The 12,359-nt window shown below is 31.9% G+C and overlaps 1 protein-coding gene across 5 annotated transcripts in view; it reads left to right on the forward strand.

Annotated features, from left to right (window-relative positions):
* Nucleotides 1-4,157: 4,157 nt before the first annotated feature.
* The window catches only part of LOC133835239 (neurogenic protein mastermind), a 110,208-nt gene continuing 102,006 nt past the window's right edge, over nucleotides 4,158-12,359 (forward strand). For 3 of the 5 annotated variants that reach the window (XM_062265192.1, XM_062265196.1, XM_062265194.1), the window contains exon 1: nucleotides 7,847-9,342. The gene's annotated coding sequence lies outside the window, so the exon portion shown is untranslated. Of the gene's footprint in view, nucleotides 4,222-7,845; nucleotides 9,343-12,359 lie in introns of those variants that run through there. The other 2 variants (XM_062265193.1, XM_062265195.1) reach the window with 2 other exon arrangements.

Raw genomic sequence — 12,359 nt, forward strand, 5'->3', positions numbered from 1 at the left:
AAAACATAAATTAAATGCAAGAAAAACTGATCTATTTCCATTCAAAAAAATAAATCGCTGTATTAAATAGTCGATCGTTTTATTTTTCAGAAGGCAATTTCTTAATGCACCAATTATATGTATGTAAAGTATTTTATAACTGTTTATTATTAATCGTGATAACTTGGAGTGAACAATACTACGCATTATATTTTATCAACTACGACTTTTTCTGCAGCAACGACTTAATACCTTCGCGACTTTCCAAGGAGTGAAGTGCGTTCGCAACTCTTGTTCTTCTTTTTATTTAACAGAGCGCATGAGCTGCCGGATCGCTAAACTTATTATTAACAGAAGTGACCTGTTTACATGTATATAAATGATTACATAATCGAGTGAAGTATGGGAATTTCAGCTTTTCAGTTTATCGCTTCTTCATCTCTTCTTTGGGGCGAATTAGCATCTTAACTTCTTTAAGGTAAATGTACTCATTAACCCACCAACGTAGATATCGCCCATATGGTGCATTTAAAGAACTGCATACGAAACAACAAAAAATCTATAATTCTGTGTATTCCTTCGAAAATAAAAATTTGCATATTTACATAGAAGAAAAACAATATTTGTACCACCAGCCACTTTCAGACATGATTGCGCAATTATGATCATCATCTTTGTCGTTGTCATGATCGAATGTTGAGAATTTCATGTTTTCACTGTATCTCATGTCATCCTGACTAATAGTTCCATTGAATTTACCCAAACTCAGTGCATATCCATTATCTTCATCTGATATTTTGAAGTCGTCATAACGAGCGTTGTAGGTACTTCCATTCAGATCAACCAAATGTATGTAAAGTTCAAAACGCTGCAAGCTCGTGATACGATGAATTTTCTCTAATCCAAGAAAGAAATCACCCTCAAAAGAACCGAAACCTTTGCGATACGTTGCCCAATCCCTCTTGAAACTCTCATTTCCCCCAACTCGTTGTTGTATTACAATCCATCCAGGTCCAGCTAACTGACTATCGCACAAAACATTGAATAAACCTATGCCAGAGACAATGAGTTCACGAACTCCTGGATATTCTCTGAATGGGATGCATGTTGTGGGACTTAATTTATAAAGTTCAGATTGACATAACTGATTTTCTTTTACTTTATCTATTAGCTTAGTTTCACATTCTTTTAATTTCAATTGAATCAATTTCTGTTCTCCTCTAATGTTCTCTGATGTCCTATTTAATTCGTTGATTTCTGAACGATATAACTGAATATCATTTTCATGCTTTATTATTTCAGATTTATTCTTCTCTAATTCCAACTCAAGTATTTTCTGATCTTCTGTGTTATTTTTAATAATTTCACTTAATCTCTTTATATTTTCATCTTTTTCAATTAATCTAGAATTAAGAGATTTTAATTGAACTTGACTATTTTCTAAGTTGGTGGATTTATCTGTTAGTTGTTCTTTTAACTTAAGAATAATATTTTGTTGTGAATTAATTTCAGATTCAGATTTATCAACTTTATTTTGACACAATTGCAAATCGTTTTCCCCTTTGATTACTTTGTTTCTATACTCATTTAATAGAACTGCCTCCTTCTTGAATGTTTCATGAATTCTTACAATTTCATGATATTTTTCCATAAGATCAGAATTTAATTCACTTATCAGCTTTTCCTTAGTTTCACTTTGTTCTAACTCATTTCTAACCTGCCTGAAGTAATCTAGCAAAGGTTTGACAGTTTTGTAGTTATGAAGTCACTGTTCTTCCATTTTTCGGTCTAATTCACACGTCTGATAGGAAGAAAAGGTATATACTTTAATCACTCTTTATTCTTCTTAGTATTATGTCTTTGATCTCACTTCATCTCCAGTTGTTGTAGCCACCAAGAAGATTTGAAGGACCATCAGTAACAAAACTCCGTTAAATTTTATTCTGCACATTTTAAATATTTCGACTGCCCGCAAACAAAATGAATTTCGAACTGAATTTCGTTATTTCGATAAAGTCACTGAATGTCTGAAGCGGATGTGGATTCCGCTCAATAGATCTGAACCGGAGAGGTCAAGTAATGATAACCTAGAGTCTCGGCCTAGATTCTCTGTCGGCAGAAGAGATTTCAATGTCGGATGAGAAGAGATTTCAATGTCGGAGTATTGTCTGTAATTTTTTTTAAATTCGGTAGCGGGTATCTCACAGTCGAGCACACTCGACTGTAGCTTTCTTACTTGTTACCTAAAAAATTGACCGTTTGCTTAAAATACTGCTTCTTCAAATGTTGTCGAGCTGATAAAATACTCAAATTATTAGAGCAAGTACTGATTGATTAATAATATAATATTCAATGTGATCTCGCTTATTAGTGATATAACTATGAATAGAGATCTAGTTTTTCAAGCAGTAATTGATCAATTTATTTTGCACTTAGTGAGTTGTGCTAATATAATATTAAAATAAAATCATAAATCTTTTCAACTCGATCATTGAAATTGATTGCATAAATACGTTCACTTGGTATGCCCGTAAAATAACCCCATCACTAAACAGTTTATAGGGTATATTTTTACACGATCTAAATTAAAATTGGTATAAAAAAGCAGCGTGTGGCGTCTTTGACGTTCTCATCGTCATCGTCATCGTTGTTGTCGTTTGCCGAAGTGTTTATTGTCGTTCATGGTTGCAACACCTGTCGAATTGTGGCATCAGCATAAAATAGAATAAAATGAAATGAAATGAAATGAAATAATAAATGAATGCGATGAAGCTCATGAAGCGAAAGCAGACCACAAAAAAAAAAAAGCGAGAGTCACAGATACAAAAACCGAGAAAACCCAATGCGCAAACCGAATTGTATATAATATATATATATATAAATACTTATACTTGTATCAAAAAAGAAATATATACAGAAGTATTAAACAAATACAATGAATTTGAAAGCAACACACACAAAGTATAACAGATGAAAAATACAAAAAAAATGAGATGAAATAAAACGTCTGCGCTTCAAGTTGGGCAAATAGCAAATTAAATAAATAATAATAATACGAATATTTATACAATAATGAAACACGCGCAAGGTTTAAGCACACACAATCAATTGTTAGCAAACAATTCGAAAAATTCATAGTTAAATTTGAAACATTCAATTTACAGACTTCGCCATAGAAAAAATGCAAAAAGTATTCCTCAGATAAGAGATTAGATTTATTATTTTTTCGTAAAGATAAAATCAGGTAACTACCCAAAAAAAAAAGAACACCTGTTCCGAAAACTAAACTTTGCTGATAAAGTATTTTTATGCCGTCTACGTTTTGTACTCTATTTTAGAACTGCTTTAGTTGTTTTATTTTTAGCATTATATCAAAGTGTGACAATTTAATCAGCTCTTAAAGATAATGATTGAATCTTATTATTGTCATGTAAAATTTCTTTAATACATATGTATATTATTATTGATAAAAAATAAGTCAATTTTAACAATCATGTCTTAGATATTTTGACTGACAATCTGGTATATTTTGACCTTTGTGGTATATGTCGAATGTATTATTTTCATTATCTTCATCGATATACCAAATATGGCCAATCTGGTATATTTTGGTATGTTTTGAATGCATTATTTCATCGATATTCCAAATATGAACAATCCGGTATATTTTGATCTGTGGTATATTTTGAAAGTATTACTTAATCGACATACCAAATACGGTCAATCTGGTATTTATTGACATCTGGTATATTCCAAATGTATTACTTAATCGACATACCAAATATGGAATTCGGTATATTTTTGTTATTGCGGTCTATTATTTAGTATAATTTAAGAACGTGTTGCTGTGTTGCTTTTAATAAAAAGGGTGACGGGTATTTCACAGTCGAGTAAACTCTAGATTTCTTAGTTTTTTTATATTTTCAAACTACACATTTATATTATTTAGACTACTCATCTTTCCTTTTCATTCAAAATAATATGAAATTGTAAAATTACTTGACGTGAGCTTTAATAAGTTACTTGTAGTTATTTTTCGGCTCTAGAGCACAAATATATTATTTAACGAATATTACAGAACATTTAAAACATATTTAAGATACATCAATTGACTTATATTAATTAAATTGAAAAATTTACAATCTTAACTATATTGGTTTAATTTTGTATTTTTTCAGGATTAATTTTTATGGTGTTTGGATAATTTAATAGTTTACGTTCTTCAATTATGTCAAAGTGAAAGTAAGTAAAGCAAAGCCAAGTAAATTTAAAATTCGCTGTATGGATTTCCATTTACGATCAATTTGTGATAATAAATAAATAAGTTTATGAAGGAAAAATGGGGAAATATGTTAAGGTATAATTTCTGTCACTTCCCAGGTAAATATGACTCAAGTCTTCAATCAGTTTCAATGCCAAACTCAAACAGTTTTCCAACGAAAACTTTGGAAAATACAGCACAACATGTATGTGTGTGTGTGTGTGTGTGTGTGTGTGTATAATCCGACACTACTGTCATTTTCTTGACTGGTCATCAAGTTTTATGCTATGATTTAGCATTGTCTCTCGTCATTTTGTATCTAATTGTTTGTAACATTAAGCAAAAAAAAAACAACCCAACGTTAAGAAATAAAAATAACAAAAGCCAAAGTCAAAGGAAAATGGCAACAAAAAAAAAAAGAGTTTTTTTTACAAACTGTCAGCAATTAAAGTAGCACATTTGTCTTTGTAGTTAGCAGTTTGGTAAGTTTCTATACCCTGTAGCTAAAGAATGTCTTAGAGAGGGTTTTATCAATTATAGTTTTAAGAGTGGGTTCAAGTTGATTACATAATAAATTTTGAACGGAAATTAAAGCAAAAAATGAGAGATCGAATAATAATATTAATATGAATAATGTAATAATATATAAATAATATAAATATAAAGAAACATTTTATTTTCAAAATCATAAAAACTAATATTTCCGTTAATTTCATATTAATTATACAATTTAGTTATTGTTTAAACAGACAGATTGTAAATACAAGAAGAGAAAGAGAGAAGAAAAAAGAAATATATATTTTTTTAAATTTATCAAAACAAATATAGAATAGAAAGACAAATATTTAAATAATATTTTGCATTTAGTAATCGCTTTTTAAGGATTCATAATTTTAGTTTAAAGTTATCTTCTATCTTCTAATCGTTGCACATCAATTTCATATGAAGTTTCTCAAGTATTTAAACATTTACAGGGTATCTGCTAGTCATTAACTGTGTGTAAAACTCACTCTCACTTATTTAGTAGCTGTTGTCTCAGTTTTGTGGTCTTGTGCGGTAATTATGTGCATACAATCAGCAACTTAACTGCATTTGTCATGCATAATTAAGGCTGCCAGCAAATTCAACCAAAACTTAAGTGCCAAACGGCAACAAACAAATAAATGCGAAAGTGTTTGTTGCTTTTTTAAAACATCATAAAAGAATATAAAATTGTATTAATACTTAAATTCTTTGCCTAGAAGAGTCACGGTCGTAATTATACAAAATGCCAACCACAAATTCGAAAACATTATTAGCTTTTAGAAGACTCTAAGAATATAAATTTAAGAATTTATATTTTATTATCATTTTTTAGTTTAATACAATTCAGAAATGTCAGTCACTATATTTTGTGGACATTACTTTTTTTTATATTATTTATTTTTTAATTGCAAAAATCTGTTTCTTTGTAATATGTATTTCCAATAATTATTAAGAATAAATTTGAATTGAAATTATATCAAAGCAAATGTTTGGAATATTAATTTTAAAACGGAACTAAAAAAAGATAAATTTATGCAATACTTGTTTTTCATTTTAGTTTGCAAATTCGGTAGTTGTTCAGAGCTAATTAAATAAAGAACAATAAGTTTTATAAACAAAGCCCTTGAACTGCTAAAAAAACTCTATTAATTAGACAAAATTAAAAGTTTACACAAAGAAACTAAACATTACATGAAAAATGTGAAATATTGCCAAAAATTGTTCATAAATGGAAACTTCTGGTAAACATTCGAATTTTTTGTGATACAACTTGACTTGCCAATCAGTTGGCCAAGTCATCCAATGAGTCAGCACATATTTTAAGTAATAAAAAGTTGTAATAAGCACGCTTAATAAAAGTTTGTAAAGGGAGTGTTCAATTAATGTAAACAAATATTCATTTAGCTAAAGTTGGAAAAAAATACATAATTTTTTAAATAAAAAAATATTTAAAAATTTAAAAAAATGAGCAAAAGATATTATACATTTTAATAAATATTATTTGCTGATGTCAAATTCATGAAGTCTTTTGAAATTTTGAAAATGAATTAAGCAAGCTCCCACATAAAAACAATTAATAATTGTAATTTTCAATAAGCAATACATTTGCTTGGTCAATTAAAGATTGTAGATTGCTTATCAAATCTCTTGGGCAATAAACCGAGTGTTCAAATTGCGATAATAGTTATCACTTGAACGAAAATTAACCTAAGACTACCATTTAAATTGTCATCCTTTTAAACACAAGTGCAAAAGCTTAAAGTTAAATCTTTGTTGAAGCCGCCTTAAATCTGTTGCGAGTAAGTTGGAGGCAAAACTATTATCTCTTTTCATATTTTGTATGCCATGAAATACAAAAAGAAAAAAAAAATTAAAAATTTGTTGCCGCTTGCTTAAAAAAAAGAGCCATAAAAAGCAGCAAAATAGCTGCCAATAAAACCGTGTACATATGTATGTGCGTGTGTATGATGAGATATATGCGTGTGCTTGTGTCGGTGCATGGGAACAGCTAGTAGCTGTGGAGTACTATTGAAATTGAAGGCGACAGTGACGACAACGACAACGACGACGGCGACGTTGACGTCGCGAGCTTTTCCATTTTGTTTATTTTTTGTGCTTACATTTTTGTCGTTGTGCCGCGCGACAAAGCTGCAAATGAGCGAGTTTGTCTACGGCACAAAGAGCGAACGAGCGGGAGCAAATGCAATTGTGCTCTCTCTTTTTGTTTTTGTTTTTGCCACTCTCACTTGAGGAGTGCGGCGCTCTCTTCACACAAAAACACAACATGTGTTTCGTCATCAAAATGTATTTTTGTTGCATTTGCCGTGTGTTTGTTTGGTTGGAGAAATTTTTTTATTTTTTTTTTTGTAGCTCGCTTTCAACGTGTCTCTGTCATTGTTTGCTAGCGGGAAAGCTTTGGGAAATTTAATTGTGTGTGTCAGTATGCAATTACACACATTAATGAGTCGTATTTATTTAATTTAAATATTATTTACATATTTAGCATATTAGCATTGGCATTGTTATTTGATTGGTTGTATGATTTTACCAAAAGCCGCCATTAAATTTCTGCAAAAGCACTACAACAACAACAAAGCCATCATCAACAGCAAAGACAACAACAAAAAACCATCAGCAGCAACGTTGTCGCTGTCGTTGTCTTCGTTGCCGTTGTCGATGTCGATGCTGTTGGTAAGCGCCTCTCTTCACATACGCTAATTGTGGGGCCACCACGCAAAATGAAAATGCCGGCAGTGGCCTCCAGAGAGAGCACGAGAGCGTAATCGAAAGAGAGCGTGTGCGTACACAACACACAAACACACACAGCCAAGTAATCGTTGCATCTCGTTCTGTTTTGTCTGCTAACCGTGGCTGGTGTAAGCAGAGGCGCATTATTATTGGGCAGCCATTGCAAAGCGTTGCCAACAGATAACAAAACCAATTTTTTGCGCTCTCGCGACACTTGACACAAGCAGCGGGAGAGGAGAGCATGAGAGCTCAAGTAAATGAGAGAGAATGACAGCAAGCAAAGTAAGCAAGCAAACACACAGCTGGTGTGTTGTACCTATTTGATGCGTTTCAGTCCGAGTTTGTATTTCGTTTGGTGAGGTTTGTTTTTGTGACCCACACGTCGAGCTGACAAAAATTATTGTGTGTGTTGTCAGCCCTTGTGCTGTGCTGTGTGTGTCGTCGTCCCCACTGTGCTCTGCTGCTGTCGACGTGTCTCTCGTTTCGGGCGCCGTGCGTGTCTCTCACACAACAGCTTAATTACAAAACTGGCAAAACAATTGTGAATTTACATATATATTTTCGAGCGAAATCAATTTAAATCGCTAAAAATCGAAAAGTGCGCAAATAGCAAAATCCACTTGGCGCAGCCCAAAATATAAGAAAATCAAGCAAAGTGCGTGTGTGTGTCGGATGTGTGCGTGTGTGTGTGAGTGTATTTGGAGTGTGTTTGTTTCACACACCGCAGCGTGTTAACAACGCAAATTGCTCTCAATATTATTCAACATTTTCGATTGTTTGTTGATCTCGCCCCAACAAAACTTACACTATTCTCCAGCAGCAATAACAACAAATTGTCAAATTTGAAAATTGTGTGAATATTTACTGAAAAACAAAAAAAAATTTTTTTTTTCCAACTCGGTTACGGAATTTTTGTGTCGCGTTTCATTGCCAGCATGTCTCTTGAGCGCGCACTCTCTTGATGTCGCTTGGCTCTCTCACTCTCTGTGTCTCTTCGTTGCTTTGGCGCTCTCGTGTCGCTTTGCCGCGTCGCATCCGTCGGCCGCGTTTCATAATCCAATTGCCGTCACTCGTTTCGTTTCGGATCGTTTTGTGGTCGGTCTTCCTACGTTGCGTTATCGCCCGAGCTTCGCGTATCTTTATTTATATTTTGTTTCGTTTCCATTTCGTTTCGCATTCGCGCCTTGTAATATTTTAGTGTGGCTAGTGCCCACACCCCCCACTCCCCCCTTTGGGCGCTCTTCTCTTCGACTCAAAGCTGCTTCCTCCTTCATATAAAACACGCCCGATTCGAGTTTTTCTACAAAAACTAATCTTTTGTTTTTGATTTCCTTCAACTTCGTTTTGTTTTGATCTACAGTTCTAACTTCTACGACACAAGTACTATATAATTTCTTGGAAGAATTCCATACAAAAAAAAAATACTATATGTTTTCACAAGTAAATAAAAATAAAATAAACAACAACAAATATATCTCAAGTTTGCCTTGAAAATACAAAAAAATATAATAAAAGTAAAAAATATTCAATAAAAATATAATAAAATCAATATAGCTACCATATAGAGCAATCCACATATATTTATACACGCAACGGTTTCACTTTGCAAATTATATACAACAACAACAACAAAATTTACAAGCATCATTATAAACAATATTGATTGTTAGGCCAATTGTTGCCTAGTGCAAAAAAAAAAATTAATTAGATAATTGATTAATTATAAAATAAATACAAAATAATACAACAACAAAAAAAATGCAGCTAAACTCAATAAACTTGGATTATAACGCATTTTACGATTGATTGAATTTGAATCTAAAAAAAAGGTAAATAAACAAGCTATTATTTTATGCAAAATGCGTAAAGATAAATATAAAATTACCTTAAGCTGCAATTGTTTTTGTTAAAGGTTTACAACTGAGGTTGATCCTTGGCATATTTTGTAAAAACTTGAATTATTTTTATATACTTGATCAGGGTCCAAACAAAATAATAAGTAATCAAGATATTACAGCGACTTTTTATTGTTTATGGAGTTAAGTGTTTTCTTCTTAGTATATTTAAACAGAATTTGTATTTAAATTAGAAAATATTTCAAGAAAATACATTCTTTAAATTGAATATATTTTAATATTTGGAAGGTGCTCAAATAACTATTAACAAATATATATTCAAATATAATAACAATACAAGTATTTGAAAACATTTCATTTTAACATCCAACAAAATTTCGAATACATTTCATCACTTGTAATTACATGTAACGATTTCTAATTGGGAGATAAAGTATCTCACGGCTACCTTAAAGTCTGTCAAGCATTTGGCAAATGATATTGAAATAGAAATAGATGAAAATATTTTAGTTTAGATATTTCTTTATATTTATATATTAGCATTTTATTTATACGCGCGTGTTTCAATGAAGATTTTCCTTTTGACTATTTTCGTGTCTCCCTCTCGCTCTCGCTCTCCAAACCCGCGCTCTCTCTCTGTCTATCGAGTGTCGCTGTCTCACTCTTTCGCACCTGCTTAGTGTGCGTACTTTTGCGACGTATTTCGGTTTGATTTAATTAGTTTATTGTTGTTAATTTTGTGTGTTTGCGAACAGGTTAAACCAGTTTTGAGACCAAGAAAAAAAAAAAAATAATACTTATATATATAAAAGCCTCTAACGAAAAATTTCTTTATAAATAGTTTTGTGTTCGTTTCAGTTTTTGTGTTGTTTTTTTTTGTTGGTTGCTTGGTTGGATTGCTTCTCTCTCGCTCTCTCTCACTCTCTTGGTCGCCCCCCCTCGGCACTTAATTGTCTGCTTATTATTTAATAAATATGTATGTATGCCTAAACAGTGCGCTTAGGCTTATCGCCAAGGCAAGTACGCACACACACACAGAGATACATAAATACACACACACACACACACTTGTGTAGACAGGCCCAGCAGCGATTAGATAATAGCATTTTAAATGTTGTCTCTACTGTACGCTGAAAAATTGACCAACAATAACAAATGGACTTTGTTTTGAAACTGACAAAATCAGAGAGAGAGAGAGAGTGCGGGAGAGAGAGAGAGAGAGAGCGAACGAATGAGAGTGACTGATAAGGTAATATGCGTGGAAAAGATAGGAAAGCAGACAGAAAAAGAGAGAGAGAGAGAGAGAGCGATTGCTGGGGAGCGGCAGACTGAACGTGATATGATATATTTTGAGACTATATAAAATATTCAATAAGCAGATCTGTTTATAAATATTGCAAATAAAAACAAACTCAAATGAAACACTTAAGCAATAGTCTAACTACCTGATATTTAGATACGCAAAAAGAAGAGATTTCTCAAAGAATTCGTCTGAAAATTGATTTGAATCTTCGCTAAGTTATTTTTATGTTAGTTTATTATTTACCTAATGAAGATGATTGGACAGAAATGCATGAGTTGGTATTTATAGCTAAGGTATTTGATGAAGGAAGGAAAATTTTATAACAATTATAATTTGATGTGCACTAAAATGTTGTGGGTTACCGAAATATGAATGAACTTTATGGAATTTAAAGTTCCGACTGATACATGAAGAAAATGCTTAATTTCATAGCGATGTGTATTTCACAAATGTAGCTAAAATCTATAGAAATTTTAAACTATAAAAAATTCGAAACATTAAAATGAGCAAAAAAGTGAAGAGAGCGGCTAGAATAAAGTATCTGTTGACTCAAAGACTTGCTGAGATTAGAGACAGCTAATTTGATTTTTAATGTGCATAGACAAGTCGAAAATAAAGTAATAAATATGAGTATACTATGTGTAAGAATGTATGCAGATATCAACATACGATATGCGGTATACTGTACGTATACGCAATGCAAGCAATGCCATTAAAAACTTGTTGTCGTCGCTCGTTGCTCGTCGTTGCTTCTTTTGCTTAAAAAAAAAAGCTTAAGCTTCGTTGACCTTTGCGTCATTGTCCTCAAAACCTTGAGTGTTGCTTTTTTTTCAGGTTGTCGAGGAAAAGCAACAGTACTTTTTCTTTTTCTGGAGTTTTTTGTGACTTGCATTTGTCTTGCAGTTGGTTTTATAGCTCGGAGAAAAATGAATTTATAGATTAAGAAAAACTTAATGATTCCGTAATTGGGAAATTAAGCGCAGTTTGTCTTCAATTCCAACTTCTAGTTACATTCTCCTCTTGCTCAAATTGGCATATTTTATTTTTTCCTCTCATTTTTTTCTCCTTATTTTGTTTTTTTTTTTCTTTTTATAATTACGTTAACTTCAATTACTGCTTACGTACAATATCATACCAATTTTTGCTTCTTCTTCTTCTTCATCGTCGTCTTGGTCGTCATCTTTTGCTTCTTCTTTTCAGTCGTTTTCCAGTCAAAACTGGTTTCTTTTTGTTTTTTTTTGTTCGTATATTTCGTTTGCTCCACGAGTTTTGCTATAATTTTAATTTCTTTTTGAAGTTCTTCGCAAATGTTTTGAAGGTCTTGCCGCTTTTTGCTATTTAAATTGTAGTTAAATAATTTTTGAAATGTCTTCAAAAATTGTTGAAGCAGACAATAAATACGGTTTTGTGTATATAAGGCAAGGTTTTCCTTAACATCACCACAGGGAATACCATCTAGTGAGGCATCTGCGCTAATGTTGAAGGCCCCTCGATGACTTGACAATAATAATGTTGATTAAAGAGAAACTATTTGCGTTGATAAATGGAGTAGAAAGAAAGCTGCAAACTTCAAACTTATCTTTCGATGCAATGTTAATGAACTAATAAAACTTCTTGAAACTTCTTTCTTGCTTATCAAGTATATTCAATATTATGAACTTGAAATGTATGTTAATCTAAAATATAT

Source organism: Drosophila sulfurigaster, chromosome 2L (assembly GCF_023558435.1).
Source record: "Drosophila sulfurigaster albostrigata strain 15112-1811.04 chromosome 2L, ASM2355843v2, whole genome shotgun sequence".
Taxonomy (NCBI): domain Eukaryota; kingdom Metazoa; phylum Arthropoda; class Insecta; order Diptera; family Drosophilidae; genus Drosophila; species Drosophila sulfurigaster.